General features: G+C 38.5%; 1 protein-coding gene across 1 annotated transcript in view; it reads left to right on the top strand.

Moving 5' to 3' along the window:
- The first annotated feature begins 2,060 nt into the window (after positions 1-2,060).
- LOC138975048 (uncharacterized) overlaps positions 2,061-17,163 on the top strand; it is a 56,309-nt gene continuing 41,206 nt past the window's right edge. The window contains exon 1 of the mRNA XM_070347699.1: positions 2,061-2,227. The gene's annotated coding sequence lies outside the window, so the exon portion shown is untranslated. The remainder of the gene's footprint in view (positions 2,228-17,163) is intronic.

Below are 17,163 nucleotides of genomic sequence, written 5' to 3'. Positions count from 1 at the left end.
AAATTTCCGCAATCGATTTAAAAACAATTTCATCTTATACCTTGTCGGTTCCTGATTCCAAAAACATATAGATATGATATGTTTGGATTAAAAACACGCTCAGAAACTTAAAACGAAGAGAGGTACAGTAAAGCGTGCTATGAAGCACAGCGCAACCGCTACCGCACCAAACAGGCTCGTCACTTTCACTGCCTTTTGCACTAGCGGCGGACTACGTTCAGTTTCATTCTGTGAGTTCCACAGCTTGACTAAATGTAGTAATTTCGCCTTACGTGACTTGTTTTAACTTGACAATTATGAATTATTGAATTAAGTTCAACATTTACGAATTAATGAACATGCTAAAAGAATCAAATTTTGACTGACATTTTTTCAAGGAGATTTACTGGCTTCCTCGACGGTACCATCTCTTTACTTGTGTAGCAATCACTTGGCCAGTAAAGCCAGTCATTACCGATGCTGGACCATCAGTTGCCCAAGAAACTGTGCTGACTGGGTATATAGCTTACCTGCTGTGATAAGGGGAAAAAAGTGACTGGCTGTGAGGCCTTGTCGGGGAGCGGAACTTTGCTGTCTGTAATTTGACATTATACCCCGTGCAAACAAAAAGTAGAGTTTTTCAAATAAAAGGAAATATTCAAGCACCAAGTGAGCTATACATATCGTTCTCTTTTGTGTATCTGCACGTGGCGTGATCTTGCGGCGTTATTTCTAAAGCTGGGGTCACACTGCTGCAATTCAATCGTAAGATTTGTTCTTACGAGCCGATCGCGAGCCGACTCGTAGGCATTTACCCGTCACACGACAAACGATTGACGAACGATAACTCGACGCGAGCGGGGTGGAAGTGACGCATAACGGTCAAGGCTGAAGGAGGTATCATGGCGGGCTTACTCAAAAGTGAACACGGCAAATGCACTGCGCGAGAGAAGAAGACTTTTGGAAAAATGTGTTCTGCAAATGTTCGAACATCGCTGTCACCCTTTCTAAAAATACCTTTAAGCAGTAGGCCTTCCCGAGAAAGTAATTACGCCGAAAATGGTTCCCGATCGTAGTACACGCCAAAAAACGTCACATTTGAATCTGAGTAAGAAACTGTTCTTCCGAAAAGTTTTGAATCGACGAAGAGACGCTGTTCGCCATTTTTTCAAGTGACAGCGTGAAGGCTACAACGGCGCGTTCTGATTGGTCCTTACCTACGATTGACTCGTAGAAAATAGAGCAAGTTCTATCCCCCGACGCTACGAACAAATCGTTGGCAAATCGTTGCGATTGACTTGTAGCTCTATCGCAGATTGATGTTACGATCACTCCACTGCAATGAGAGAAAACGCGTCTAGCCCACAGGGACATCGCTGCGCACACCAAGCTATGGGGCAGCACTCAGGACCTGGAAATTTCTTTCTTTCTTTCTTTATTTGGTGTTTAACGTCGTTTTCAACCACGAAGGTTATATCGCGACGGGGAAAGGGGGTAGATGGGATAGAGCCACTTGTCAATTGTTTCTTGTTCACAAAAGCACTAATCAAAAATCTGCCCCAGGGGCCCGCAACGCAACACAATGCATCACCCTACTGGGAGAATGCAAGCCTCTAGTACAAAGGACTTAACATTTCTTACATACTGCTTGACTAAAATCTTTACAAAAATTGACTATATTCTATACAAGAAACACTTAATTAACAAGGGTAAAAATTGAAACAGAATCCGTTAGTCGCCTCTTACGACATGCTGGGGAGCATCGGGTAAATTCTTCCCTCTAACCCGCGGGGGTGGACCTGGAAATGACAGCCCACTTCGTCAACATCACAGGCCAAAGAATCTAGACACAGCCATCGTCGAACGCTGAAGAAGAAGAAGAAGAAGAAGAAGAAGAAGAAGAAGATGTTACGATCCAATCGTTGTGAGTGACAGGGCAAATCGTTCGCAAATCGTATTGTGTGACTGGGGCTTTAATAGCAACCCGCCCCCATCCCTTCCCTTCCCTTCCCTTTACCCTCTTCCTTCCCCTTCCCTGCCCGCACCCGGCTCGCTTCTCCACCCGTCCTGTTCACCACACGCACAGCAAACACCCGTACGTCCTCATAAGGGCGAGCGAATATTGGCCTGCTAATCTGGAGACCCAGAGCCCTGGTGGATATTGTCGTGTGTCTGGTGATCAATGCGTGTTGTACGCTGTCTAAACAAGTTTGAATAGGTGTTGACAGTTTCCTGCTGACCGTCCAAGGTAGGGCAACTTTCCATGTCATTTGTTGATTAATTGTGACCGACGTAAGTCATGCTAGACAACAGCAGATTTAATAAAATGCATTTTTGTTATGGTCACAAAAGGCTTTTGTTGTGTTAAACATCCAAATACAAATAGACTGCCAACGTTCTAACATTCAATTCACTCGCAACACCATCGTGGTCTGATTGCCTTCAATCCATGTTTGAGAGGAATACAGTGCAAAAAATGCATAGTGTTTTTTTTTAAATAAAGGGAACTTTTATTTAAGATTTTTGTTTGTTTTGATTGTGTTGTGTTATATCGGATCTCTCTTTCGGGAAATAACTGCCTTGCATTGCAGTGTGGTGCATTATGTCGACATCGATCTTGCATCTGTACATTCACACACACACACACACACACACACACACACACACACACACACACACACACACACACACACACACACACACACACACACACACACACACACACACACACACACACACACACACACACACACACACATCGGTTGAAGTCACCTAGACAAACTTTGTTCTTGAAATTCTTTGTCACTACCTCTAGTCAGTCGGCTAAGGACCGTTTTGGTTACTTTTTGGCGTCACGTTAGCAAACACTTTTTTCTGATAGATTTTAACACCACAACACTAAATCGAAAGTTTTGGGGCAATATTCCAAACCGCCGGTGAGAAAAACGTTGGTTTGTGTGTATGTTTTCCTTCTTTGGCGTTACTATTCTTGTTTTGAGGGTTGGGTTCATAAAACGGACATAAAACTTAAACCGCTTGACAGAAATTATATAACTGTAAATCATTCGAAAGGGAAGGCATTCATGTACACGTTTGTGCCACTTAAAATGACGTCATTATCTGTTTGTTTTTGTGAAATTGACAAGAAGAGCGGGGTAGTAGTTGCGCTGAGAAGGATAGCACGCTTTTCTGTACCTCTCTTCGTTTTAACTTTCTGAGCGTGTTTTTAATCCAAACATATCATATCTATATGTTTTTGGAATCAGGAACCGACAAGGAATAAGATGAAAGTGTTTTTAAATTGATTTCGAAAATTTAATTTTGATAATAATTTTTAAATTTTTAATTTTTAGAGCTTGTTTTTAATCCAAATATAACATATTTATATGTTTTTGGAATCAGAAAATGATGGACAATACGATGAACGTAAATTTGGATCGTTTTATAAAAAAAATATTTTTTTTACAATTTTCAGATTTTTAATGACCAAAGTCATTAATTAATTTTTAAGCCACCAAACTGAAATGCAATACCGAAGTCTGGGCTTTGTCGAAAATTACTTGACCAAAATTTCAACCAATTTGGTTGAAAAATGAGAGCGTGACAGTGCCGCCTCAACTTTCACGAAAAGCCGGATATGACGTCATCAAATACATTTATCAAAAAACTGAAAAAAACGTCTGGGGATATCATACCCAGGAACTCTCATGTCAAATTTCATAAAGATCGGTCCAGTAGTTTAGTCTAAATCGCTCTACACACACACACACACAGACACACACACGCACATACACCACGACCCTCGTCTCGATTCCCCGCTCTACGTTAAAACATTTAGTCAAAACTTGACTAAATGTAAAAAGGAGGAATAATTGCAATCACACACACACACACACACACACACACACACGCACACACACACGCACGCACTCATACACACACACACACGCGCGCGCGCGCGCACGCACGCACGCACGCGCGCACACACACACACACACACACACACACACACACACACACACTCACACACACACACACAAAGACATACACAAACATACCGACAAAATGACAGACATACACACAGTGAGACAAACCGACACAGAAACCCCCACACATGCACGCACGCACTTATGTACGCAAACAAAGACGTAGAGATGCTTATAGAGAAACACTTACGCAACCAAAAAAACACGCACACAAACACACAGACAGACAAACTTCATTCTTGGTAGAGAAATGCATTTCTTTCTGTATTGCTTTCTCTTTAAGTGCACCTACCTCGCAGAGAGAGAGAGAGAGAGAGAGAGAGAGAGAGAGAGAGAGAGAGAGAGAGAGAGAGAGAGAGAGAGAGAGAGAGAGAGTGAGAGAGACACACAGACAGACAGACAAAGACACAGAGAGAAAGAGATAGACAGACAGAGGGAGAGACAAACAGACGAACACACAGACAGACATAGACAAACACACAAACAAAGACACACAGACAGACTTCACTATTGTATGTGCAAGTAATTTTGTTAAACCACACGTTACGTTCACCACTGAACGTGAAACCATGTAAAACGTTACTATCTCAGATAACGGCACTGACGCTACCGGAAATAGAATTTATCAGTGAAATTCTACCATCAATTTAGTAATCGATGCGATGTAAATTATCCTAAAACTGTGGTATGATCACGACATCGTTTAGCATTTAGGATCAAATGGTGCCAATGTGTACACAATGCACTAATCACAGACAACAGTTATACACTTTACGTACATGTAACTCTCCAACTGACATTGTCTGCCACTTGAAACAAATGACTTTCGAAGGAAAATTAACTCCAATATATAAATATTATGTATGATTTTTAATAATTACTTGCACTTTTTGAAAATAAAGCTTTTTCTACGATAAGGTGTTTACCCCCTAAATGTATAAGTCATCCGGTAGAAAAACCGGAAGTATCGTGTACTAAGCATATGTATATGTTTAAAAAGTTAATTGTGTTAATGTAGAACATCTTGCCTATACGTTTAGGTTTTGAATACTTTAAGGGAAAACCATAGCCATTATTCGTTCATCTTCAACTAACACCCCTAATCTCAGGGCACATTTTGTTAGTGGGGGTAGGGTTTCAATCAGTCAAAAATCACTTTCATTCAATATTTTCTGCCATTTCAAATACATACACGTAATTGCACAATTTCTTGAATTTTAAGATGCTTTAACTGACTATACCAAGAAAACCTGCACTTTTTGTAGAATTAGTTTTTTGTCCATGATTTATGTTTAAAAATGTCAATTTTTACGACAAAAAATGCTAACGGTTGCCTCACCAGAGGACACGTACCAACGACGTGAATCGTGTCTGCCAATTAAAATGCATATATTTTGAAATAAGGGGAATCATAACATATTTCACTGTAAAGTGTCTCACTCTAATACCTTCTGGGTTCATTGTGTATTTGGTTAAGTGAATTGCAGATAAGTTTTTTTTGAAAATGAGAGCTATACATATATTTTATTAAAACTGAAACTGGTGGAGTGAAAAACAGACCTGTTTTGAAGAAGTCGTACTAAAATCATTTATGGGCTTGAACTTCACAGTTTGCGTGTTATCTTTTAAAGAAAACCCGTTTTCATCACTAACAATGATCTAATTTACACATACATATCGGTCGGTCATAGTCGCGTTTTTTTTAGAGAGGTAGTGTACAAAATGTCGTTTTGTACGTTTAAATTACATGTCCATTATTTTAGTCATATATCAATCAATAAATAAATGAGCATACTTTTATTAAACGTTACTTTCACTTTAAGATCGCTTCTAACATTTAGTATAATTTCTGACAAATGCACGCTATGTAATAAATTGATAATATTATGGACGCCATGTGGTAAAACCGGAAGTTGAATTATTTTGCGATAGCAAAATCCTTTTACAATGATCACTTTCCTTTTATATTAAGCTGATCTTTAACGTTATGGGTAAAAATCTAACAGATTGAACCAAATTATCCTTTTTCAAGCCTGTGTATGTGTAAACTCTTTTTTGCTTCGACCCGGTTCGGTTTTCGGAGTTGATTCAAAATCATCCATTATGTATCTTATGTGACTGTTGTTTTCCTCGGTAAATTAACAATTGTTGATGTAAAATAATTCTAGCTGTGAGAATAAACAATTTTCAAGATGTTTTTGATTGCGGTTTCAACCAGGCGTTCAGTTAGCTATACATATCGATTGAGAAAATGGCATTTCCTGTTTTGTCGTCCGCATGTTATACAGATGTTGTTAAAAATAAAACTGTGTATACGAATTAGGCATTTTACTTGCTGTCTGATGGCAAAAATCTTTAGCTTTCGTTTAAGGTATAATTTGCTTATATCCGTATGCAGTCAAGCGGTACATGACGGTTTTTTGTAACCTACCCCCTGCGTCATGGCTGCATTTTTGCAGAATATGGGTCATGTTACAAAAACGCTTCTCATTCTTAGGTGGTTGGGTTTAGCCATTTGTCGTTTACCGAACTGTGGCTGCAAATAAAACGAACTTTCCAAAAAACATAATATCTAATGTGACCACCAAAAGTAACCTTTCCACTATAGCCAGCCAGGTGACTACTCGGGAGACACGCAGAATCGACAGAATGTTTGCGTGACGCCATTATTCACGATATTGCGTATTTTCGAACTTTGTTTCGATGTTGACGTAAGCAACTTTGTTACGGCACATATTGTCGCCCCTGCATATATTGTCGCCGGCAAAGCGACCCTAGCGGCACATATTGTCGTCCTTGCACATAATGTATTGTCGTCTGCCGCTCGTGGGCTTATCTTCTATTCGAAAATGTGTGTGTGTGTGTGTGTGTGTGTGTGTGTGTGTGTGTGTGTGTGTTTGTGTGTGTGTGTGTGTGTGTTTGTGTGTGTGCGTGTGTGTGTGTGCATGTGTGTGTGTGAGTGTGCATGTGTGTGTGTGTGTGACGGAGTGTGTGTGTGTGTGTGTGTGTGTTTGATGGTGTGTGTGTGTTCGACGGTGTGTGTGTGTGTGTGTGTGTGTGTGTGTGCACCCACTCCCCACACTATGATGAGCTGACTATATTTGCGCCTGGATATTTTATTCATGTTCTTACGTTTTATGCTGTTTATTGTGATTCACCACACCCGAGTTTCTTGTAATTGAGATAATAAAGTGTTCTATGTCTATGTATATGTCTAATACACACGCACACACGCACGTAGGCTACAAAAATCCAATCTTGACTTTGAACTTTATATAAACATACATCCTCTTCACAATTAACGAGGACAAACATAATTTACAAACACCTAAGTACAACAATTTTTCTGTTCTAACAATTCGGACACACATTTTCTCAAATAATATGAAATTCGCTGAACTTATCTTCTTTTCACTACACCTTATATCTTGATTCCCAAAAAATGGAGTTCTGCTTTTTCAAATTTACCAGTAACACAAACTTTCGCTCTGACCAAATTATTTTTGTCCAGCAGTTTTACCGATGCACAATCATAAAAAAAACTACAAAAAGAGGTTTAAGTTAACCGACTTCGCTACCACATAAACAACCTTTTTTTTATTGTCCCCAACATTCTGGTCAACGAAATCCTTATTATAGACAGTCATTCTATTTAAAGACAATCATCACGCAGGGCCGGACCAAATGAGTTGTAAGGGGGGGGGGGGGGGGGGGGGTCCTCCTTTTTTGGGGGGGCAAATCAGCGAAAAAAAAAACCACACACTCAAAGCAAGGTACATGCTTTTTCCAGGGGTGGGGTTCCGGAACCCCTGGAACCCCCCCCCCCCCCCTGGGTCCGGCCCTGTCACGTACAGCTTTGAACCGACCCTTTCGTTCAACCAGTCAAAAACAACAATTATAGTAAAAGCTACAGCGCGATCAACGTTCGCCCATTTACGAACTCGCGATGAGATTTGTTTCTTCTGGTCACCAAGCCTACCGTTTACAAACGCATGCGCACTAATTGGGATTCCCCCAATTTCCTCGACCTTGACCTCAGAACTCTCGAAGCCACTACTTCGGCGTTCAATTTAGCTCGTGCATACCGAGTAGCTGGCAACTTTGCTTCCGAAGTTCCCACTTCCAATGTTAATTTCCAGGGCCTCTCACTTGACATAATTATACGACGATATCGCATCTCAAGGGTCCTTACCCATCCAAAAGAAACCTCCAGCGCATACTACAATTGCAGGACATTCCGGTTTTAAAGGCAGCTCATTGGGAAATGATCTCAGACACAATATCGAATACGTGAAATGCGTCAATCGAGCAACTGTGGTAACTTGGCTACAATCGTGAGACGGTCTCCTACCTTGCACCATAGACACGGACTGTGACATTCTTGTTTAATTTAGGTGAAATGCTTTAAACAGAGTGACTCAAAACCGACAGTTCGATCAGTTACTGACCGAAAAAAAACGTGCTCGAGTCATTCGGCGAAGGTGGCGAGCTTCCAAACTATCACGACTGAATAATTTATAACACACCTTTTCATCATGCATTTTTTATACGAGTAGCATAGTGCAGTGGTTTCGGATTCGGAATTTCAATCCGACGCTCCGGGTTCGAGTGCCGCTGGGAGCTAAATATTTTTATACATGTTTTTTTATTAATCTTTTTCTTTATAGGCCTCAATTGCATTCAGGCTGCAACAACCGGTTTTTGCCTCTGTGTTTAATTGCGTAAAGAAACTGTCCTATGCTTTCAAAAACAAAATCCAATCTTGACTTTCAACTGTACATAACCATGCATCGCCATCGTCATCAAAAATTAACGAGGGAAAACAAATTAAAACACCGATGAACAGTATTGTCTTTTCTAAACTTCTTGACACACATTTCCCCAATAAATAATGAACAAGTCACTAAACTTAGTTATTTACGGTCTACTGCACCTTATATCTTCATACCCCAACATAATGTTCTTCCTTTTGAACTTTACCAGTAACCCAAATTTTCCCTATAACCAATCTATGTTTGTCCAAAACAGTTTTACCGATATAAAATTATTAAACAAAAGTTCAACATACAGTAATTCAACCTCGAGTAATTGTTGTACTTATTGTGAGAACGAAATTGATTATATTGACTTTTTTTTTATTTTTGCCCAAAAATTATGTTCATTTGGAAATGCGTTGAGGATAAAGTGAATTGTAAATATAATATGATTATTAAAATTACCGTAAAGGAAGTTTTTTTGGGCGTGTTTGAAAATTCACAAAGTTTCAAGGCAATAATAAGTTATGTGAATTATTTGATAGTGATAGCCAAAATGTGTGTTGGTATTTATAGATATGGTTCCCCTCTGGATATTGTATGCATTTTTGAGAGGGAATTGTTACATAGAAAAGTTGTTTAAAATACATTTAGAAATAGTATTGTTAATGATATAGGTATATTTAAAGTAGAAACATTAATATAAAAAGCAGGAAAAAAGAAAAGAAAAAAAATATAAATGAAGAAGGATGCTCCCCGCAAAACAAATAAAAGAAAAAAACAAAAAACAGAGGCAAAAAAAGAGAGGGTTGAAGCTGCAACTGAGATAAAAAAAAATAAAATAAAAAAAGTTCAACATAATTATTTATTTTTCTCCCTAACATTCAGGCCAACAAAGTCATTGTCATAGGCAGTCATTGTCATAGGCAGTCATTGTCATAGGCAGTCATTGTCACAGGCAGTCATTGTCATAGGCAGTCATTGTCATAGGCAGTCATTGTCATAGGCAGTCATTGTCACAGGCAGTCATTGTCATAGGCAGTCATTGTCATAGGCAGTCATTCGATTCCAAGACAATCATCACAGGTTTGAACCGACCCTTTCGTTTAACCATTCAAAAAACAACAGCAATAACGCTGTTAGTACTACAGCGCGCTCAACGTTCGCCTTTTTGAACTCGCGATGAGATTTGTTTCTTCTGGTCGCCAAGCTTACCGTTAACAAACGCATGCGTACTAGTTGGGATTCCCCCAATTTTTGCGACCTTGACCGAATACTCTCGAAGTCACCACTCCGGCGTTCATGCATAGTGAACAGTTGGAAAGTTAACTTCGGGAGTTCCCACTTCCAAAAGAGGCCTCTACTTCCAGTGTTTCTGACTTCCTCCTCATGCATACGGGCCCTGACGGCAATATACGAAGTGGCGACAAATATGCACTGAGGGTCGCTGCAAACACACACACGCACGCACGCACGCACGCACGCACGCACGCACGCACGCACGCACGCACGCACGCACACACACACACACACACACACACACACACACACACACACACACACACACACACACACACACACTGTTTTTGTAGTAAAGTCGCGTTCTGTTGTATTTTTTCCATACCCCTAGACGGCCCAAGAGATGAATAAAACCTGAACAGACATACGCACGCAACCACACGCACACGCGCACATAAACGCGCGCGCATACAAACGCACTAACACACGCTCGCTCATGCACGCACGCACGCACGCACGCACGCACGCACGCTCTCTCTCTCTCTCTCTCTCTCTCTCTCTCTCTCTCTCTCTCTCTCTCTCTCTCTCTCTCTCTCTCTCTGTCTCTGTGTGTGTGTGTGTTTACAAATTGTTAATTTACTCACATTGTTTATTTGATTAGATTGTTTTCCTCACGGGCGAGGGCTGGATGTAAAAAAGCAATTATTCACATGCTTACTCCATCACCCTCGTAAATAAAGAATTATCTTCTCTCTCTCTCTCTCTCTCTCTCTCTCTCTCTCTCTCTCTCTCTCTCTCTCTCTCTCTCTCTCTCTCTCTCTCTCTCTCACACACACACACACACACACACACACACACACACAAACACACACACACACCTACACACACACACTTTCGAATAGAAGATAAGCTTACGAACGGCCAACAACATGTGCCGGGACGACAATATGAGCCGCCAAGGTCGCTTTTTTTATTGTCGCCGGCGACAATATATGCAGGGGCGACAATATGTGCCGTAACAAACTTCACTTCGAAAGAGAGCGTCAAAAAGAGACGTCTTGTTTGCTGTTTTTACATTTAGTCAAGTTATGACTAAATGTATCATATAGCCCATATTCAACACATTTCTGAATTATGTAAACATAATCCTCGTCTCCTTTCTTGTCTTTCTATTTAATTATTTTATAGAACTACTCATAGCAACAAAATCCTGTTCTCGCCATAGTTAATAATCTGGATTTTAAAGAAAAATTATAACGATCAAAATAATTATAGAATATCCTTATCTTGTTCAACAACAACAACAACAACAACAACAACAACACAACAACAACAACAACAACAACAAATCAATGATTTGACAATATCAGAGGTTTAAATGGGTACCACTCCAGAAAAAAAATGTATTACACTTAAAATTAATTTTACTTTAAATATTCTTCTACCAAATATCTTTTTTTTAAATCTCTTTTAAATGCAACCAGTGTAGGAACAACTTTTGCATACTTACACTTGTAAATAAAAAAATTGGCATTTAACATTATAAAATCAAACACTGTACTACTTTTAATATTTTTATCAATACCAAACAAAATAAACTTTTGATTAAAGGAAATGTTCTCAACATTGTGACATTCATTTTTAGCATAATTTAACAGATCATTCCAAAATGACTGTATATACTGACACGCCCATAAACAATGTTGAATACTATCCCTCTCATCTCTGCATAAATGACACATCACGTCTTCAACTACTCCCATTTGTTTTAATATCACATTTGTGTCCAGAATCCTATGCAATACTCGCATTTGAAACCATTTAAGTTTCACTTCAGAGATGTTCTTTACATACTTAAAACATAATTTCCAATCAACATCGCCTTCTAATTTATCTTCCCATTTTGTACAACAATTTGGACGCTTTCCATCCTGTAATACCGGCACGGTTGGCCTAGTGGTAAGGCGTCCGCCCCGTGATCGGGAGGTCGTGGGTTCGAACCCCGGCCGGGTCATACCTAAGACTTTAAAATTGGCAATCTAGTGGCTGCTCCGCCTGGCGTCTGGCATTATGGGGTTAGTGCTAGGACTGGTTGGTCCGGTGTCAGAATAATGTGACTGGGTGAGACATGAAGCCTGTGCTGCGACTTCTGTCTTGTGTGTGGCGCACGTTAAATGTCAAAGCAGCACCGCCCTGATATGGCCCTTCGTGGTCGGCTGGGCGTTAAGCAAACAAACAAACAAACATCCTGTAATATTTTTTCATAATACAATTTTGCTCCTTTCATTTGGAAATGAATGACTGACACGGATTTAATACCATTAATCATACTGTTATTCTCCAATACAATATCAGACGTTCTTATATATTTTTTAATTGCTTCCACACATCCTAAATAACTAAAAAAAAAATCGTTCTGATTTGATACTTTTCACAAAACTCGTTATAGGTATAGAAACGTCCATCGTCATTAACCAACTGACCAATGAAATAAATGTTATTGTCAAACCAATTCCGAAAAAAACCAAGTCTTTTTCCCAATCTTTATATTATTATTAAAAAAAAAGTGGTTCTGCTATAATTTTTTTGGAGGTTTCTAAATTTACACGTCCTTCCAAAAACTATTAAAATGTTGTTTACCACTATACAGACTAGGACCACACACATCAATGTTGTCCACATCAGGATATAAAACAGTTGTTATAACTTTCCATTTGTGGACCGTAAACCTCAACTTTTTTTTATCCAAGTCAATTTAAGGGCTGACATATAAGTCTTAACGTGAGGAACATCAAGGCCACCATCCTTAACACTTTTAACTACAACATTTCTACTTCTCCGATCACGTTTTCGATTCCACACAAAGTCGAAAATCCTAGTCTGTAAATCATTTACAAACTTGTCTGGAGGGTATGGCAACAACATCCACAAATATACAAGCTCGGACAATATTAAGGATTTCACAACTGCTATTCTACTTATAGGGGTTAGACCAAATAAAAAATAATCGTTTTACTGCTTGAAATTGTATATCAAAATTCATTTGTACACAATTCTTTAAATCACTCGTAAACCAAATACCCAATACTTTAAAATTTTGGGGGTTTCCATTTAAAATCAAGGTGTGAGAAAGAAAGTGGATGCAGAGAAAGACAGACTAGGGAGTGAGTGAGAGAGAGAGAGAGAGAGAGAGAGAGAGAGAGAGAGAGAGATGTTGTGTGGACAAGTGTGAGAAAGAGAGAGAGAGAGAGAGAGAGAGGAGAGAGAGAGAGAGAGAGGAGAGAGAGAGAGGGTAAATGTAAATAAAAAAAAATTAAAAACAATTGTCCATGATCTGTTTACTGTCCATTGAGTGTGAAGCTGAGAGAAAGAGTGAGACTGAAGGAAAACAATAATAACTTAATAAGAATTAAAATGATTTTAAAAAAAAAACAAAAAAAACTTCCGATATAAAAAAAATTACAAAAAACGCACGCACATGTGTGATTAACAATGTCTGATCTCCTAAAGAAAAAAAGAGAAAATAAAAAAAAGAAGAAGAAAAAAAAGAAAAAGAAAAGAGAAAAAAAAAAAAAAAAAAAAAAGGTGTGGCATATACCTTACATCTCTATTTATATTACAACCTAACCAAACTATTGCTGTTTTGTAATATTCATTCTTAACCCTGATTTATTTCCAAAATCGTTTAATATGTTCATTGTTTTCTCAAACGTCTCCATATCTCCTCTTTGAAATAATTTAGTATCGTCGGCGAATTGTGACAACTTAAATTCTGTTTCACCGATAACAATTCCCTTAATATTTTTATTTTCCTTAATCATAAGTGAAAATACTTCAGCACTCAAAATAAACAAATAAGGAGATATGGGATCGCCCTGTCTACATCCTCTTCCTACATTGAACCAGGGGCTAGGCTGACCGTTTTCTAATACAGTGGGCTTAATATTTAAATAAAACGTCTTTATCCACCTCAAAATATCATTTTTAAATCCAAATGCCTCATGCGTTTTAATCATAAAACGCCAGTCCAGCGAATCAAACGCCTTCTCAAATTCAATGCACATCAACAATCCTGCTATCTTATGCTCATTACAATATTCTTTCTTTCTTTCTTTCTTTCTTTATTTGGTGTTTAACGTCGTTTTCAACCATTCAAGGTTATATCGCGACGGGGAAAGGGGGGAGATGGGATAGGGGAAAGGGGGGAGATGGGATAGAGCCACTTGTTAATTGTTTCTTGTTCACAAAAGCACTAATCAAAAAATTGCTCCAGGGGCTTGCAACGTAGTACAATATATGACCTTACTGGGAGAATGCAAGTTTCCAGTACAAAGGACTTAACATTTCTTACATACTGCTTGACTAAAATCTTTACAAACATTGACTATATTCTATACAAGAAACACTTAACAAGGGTAAAAGGAGAAACAGAACCGTTAGTCGCCTCTTACGACATGCTGGGTAGCATCGGGTAAATTCTTTCTCGTCCCAACCAATATGGGACTCCCCCTAACCCGCGGGGGGTATTACAATATTCAATCAGATCATAAATTAAACGCACATTATTTCCAATATATCTATTGGCCATAAAACCAGACTGATCTTCGCTAATTAGTTTTGGCAGGACAGTTTTCATCCTTTCTGCAATACAGGATGTTGCAATTTTATATACAACGTTTACTAGGGAGATAGGTCTCCGATTTTTCAAATATTCCCTTGGTTTATCCCCTTTGGGAATACATATTATGACACCTTCTCTTTGAGTGGAGGACATTTCTACTTTTTCAAAACCATCGTTTATTGCTCTAACAACTAAACAACCTATGCGCTGTTTCCAAAAAAACTTTAAAAATTCCACAGTAAATCAATCAGAACCGGGACTTTTTTGTTTTTCATCTTTTTACATTTAGTCAAGTTTTGACTAAATGTTTTAACATAGAGGGGGAATCGAGACGAGGGTCGTGGTGTATGTGTGTGTGTGTGTGTGTGTGTCTGTGTGTGTGTGTGTGTGCGTGTGTGTCTGTGTGCGTGTGTGTGTGTGCGTGTGTGTGCGTGTGTGTAGAGCGATTCAGACTAAACTACTGGACCGATCTTTATGAAATTTGACATGAGAGTTCCTGGGTATGATATCCCCGGGAATATTTTTCATTTTTTTGATAAATGTCTTTGATGACGTCATATCCGGCTTTTTGTAAAAGTTGAGGCGGCACTGTCACACCCTCATTTTTCAATCAAATTGATTGAAATTTTGGCAAAGCAATCTTCGACGAAGGCCAAACTTCGGTATTGCATTTCAACTTGGTGGCTTTAAAACTAATGAATGAGTTTGGTCATTAAAAATCGGAAACTTGTAATTAAACAGTGTTTCATAAAATTGGTTTGTTTCTTTGATTACATCTTCAGTCTTTGTCATGGAAAGGCCACTGTTTGTATTAATTTGTACCATTTGTTTACTTACAAAAAGTTTCTTTTTTCTAAACCGCAAAAATATTTAGTTATCTTTTCACCCTCTCTAACCCAGCGAGCTCTAGATCTCAATAGAACTCCTTCAATTTTCTTTTGTCGTAGTTCGATCAATTGTGAATTTTTTTCATTTAAACATTTCAAATCGTGTTCATTTTTTTGTAACTTTTTTTCAATCAATAATATTTCTTTCTCAATTTGACTTTCTTGCTTCTTTAATCTTTTATTTTTCATAATTCCATAAGCTACTGTTTTACTGCGAAATTCCATCAATAATACATCAAGTAAAAGCTGGTCTGATATGGTAAACTGAATGTCCTCTGTCTTCAGTTTACTTAAATTGTCCCTATTATTGGGAAATACTGCATACTGTTCAATTACTCTTTCAATCAAATCATTTATTTCTGTCACAAATTCCCGATCTCGTAAATGTGAAAAATTAAACTTCCAAAAGGAACGCTTCTTTACATGCTCTCCAACTATTAATTCTAATGTAATCATTGAATGATCTGTTCTATATCCAGGCAGTATATCCGCATTGGATTGGATTGGATTGGATTGGATGGATTGGATAAGATTTACAGTCCAGTGAGGTTACCCTCATGGAAATTCGGGCTGCTTTCTCCCCGGGGAAAGCGAGCTGCCATACATACGGCGCTACCCATATTCTCTTTTTTTCCTGCATGCGTGTATTCATGTTTTCCTGCGACTTAATGCCGTGTGAGATGGAATTTTTTTTTTTACTTTATTCCAAGTCCCACGGGTATTTGATGGACATTTTTATCTATGCCTATACAATTTTGCCAGGAAAGACCCTTTTGTCAATCGTGGGATCTTTAACATGCACACCCCAATGTAGTATTTAAGTATACTTTAACGTGCACACCCCATTCAAGTATTTATTACAAATACTCTCAGAAATGAGAAAAAAATCTAGTCGACTCTGAGTGAAACGCTGAGACACTGGATTAAATTCCCTCCAAATGTTCACCAGACAATATCCCTCAATAATTTCTTCCAATTTTCCTCTTGCTTTATCATTATGAATACTTTTATAATTATAATAATCCCTGACTGGATCAAGGACTAAATTCCAGTCCCCTGCCATTATCACATTTAAAATATGTAAGCGGCCTATCTCTTCATTCAAACTTGCATAAAAATCAGGGTCGTCCTTATTTGGTCCATACACATTAATTAACAAAACATCCACATTCATCATGGAAATATGCACCATTAAATAATTCCCATTCAAATCCTTATACACACCTTTAACTTTAAATTCAAAATTATTGTATGTTCGAAAGTCTGACTTCTGTTGGGAATTCGCGTGGTGAAGACTGCGGTACATCTGTAGATGATAAGAGAACAAGGATTGTCTCAGAAGAAACGACTAAATGTTTCAGACCGGTAACTTCATTTCAACATTGCACTATACAATGGACGTTCTATATGACAGGAGAGTTTTCTGATTTTGTGTTAAACATTGGAGAGATCGTCTGCTAGAATCAGAGATAGGTCGCTTCAGATTGCAGCTTCTGGAAATGTGCAAGGTTTGTTGCCTGTTAAAGAACTGGATTTTACACGTAATGTATGTCATGTACAGTAAGCAACAACAAAAACACACACAAAGCAAATGGCATCGTCTGTCGACTAGTCACAGAAACAAACCTGGCGAGGTATGTGTGTACTTTATACACGTATAAGAAACCGGAACCATGCGTCTTTGTTATTGACAATAT

Source organism: Littorina saxatilis, linkage group LG9, assembly GCF_037325665.1.
Source record: "Littorina saxatilis isolate snail1 linkage group LG9, US_GU_Lsax_2.0, whole genome shotgun sequence".
Taxonomy (NCBI): Eukaryota; Metazoa; Mollusca; class Gastropoda; order Littorinimorpha; family Littorinidae; genus Littorina; species Littorina saxatilis.
The sequence above is the reverse complement of the archived record's forward strand: the minus strand, read 5'-3'. Positions and strand labels throughout refer to the sequence as shown.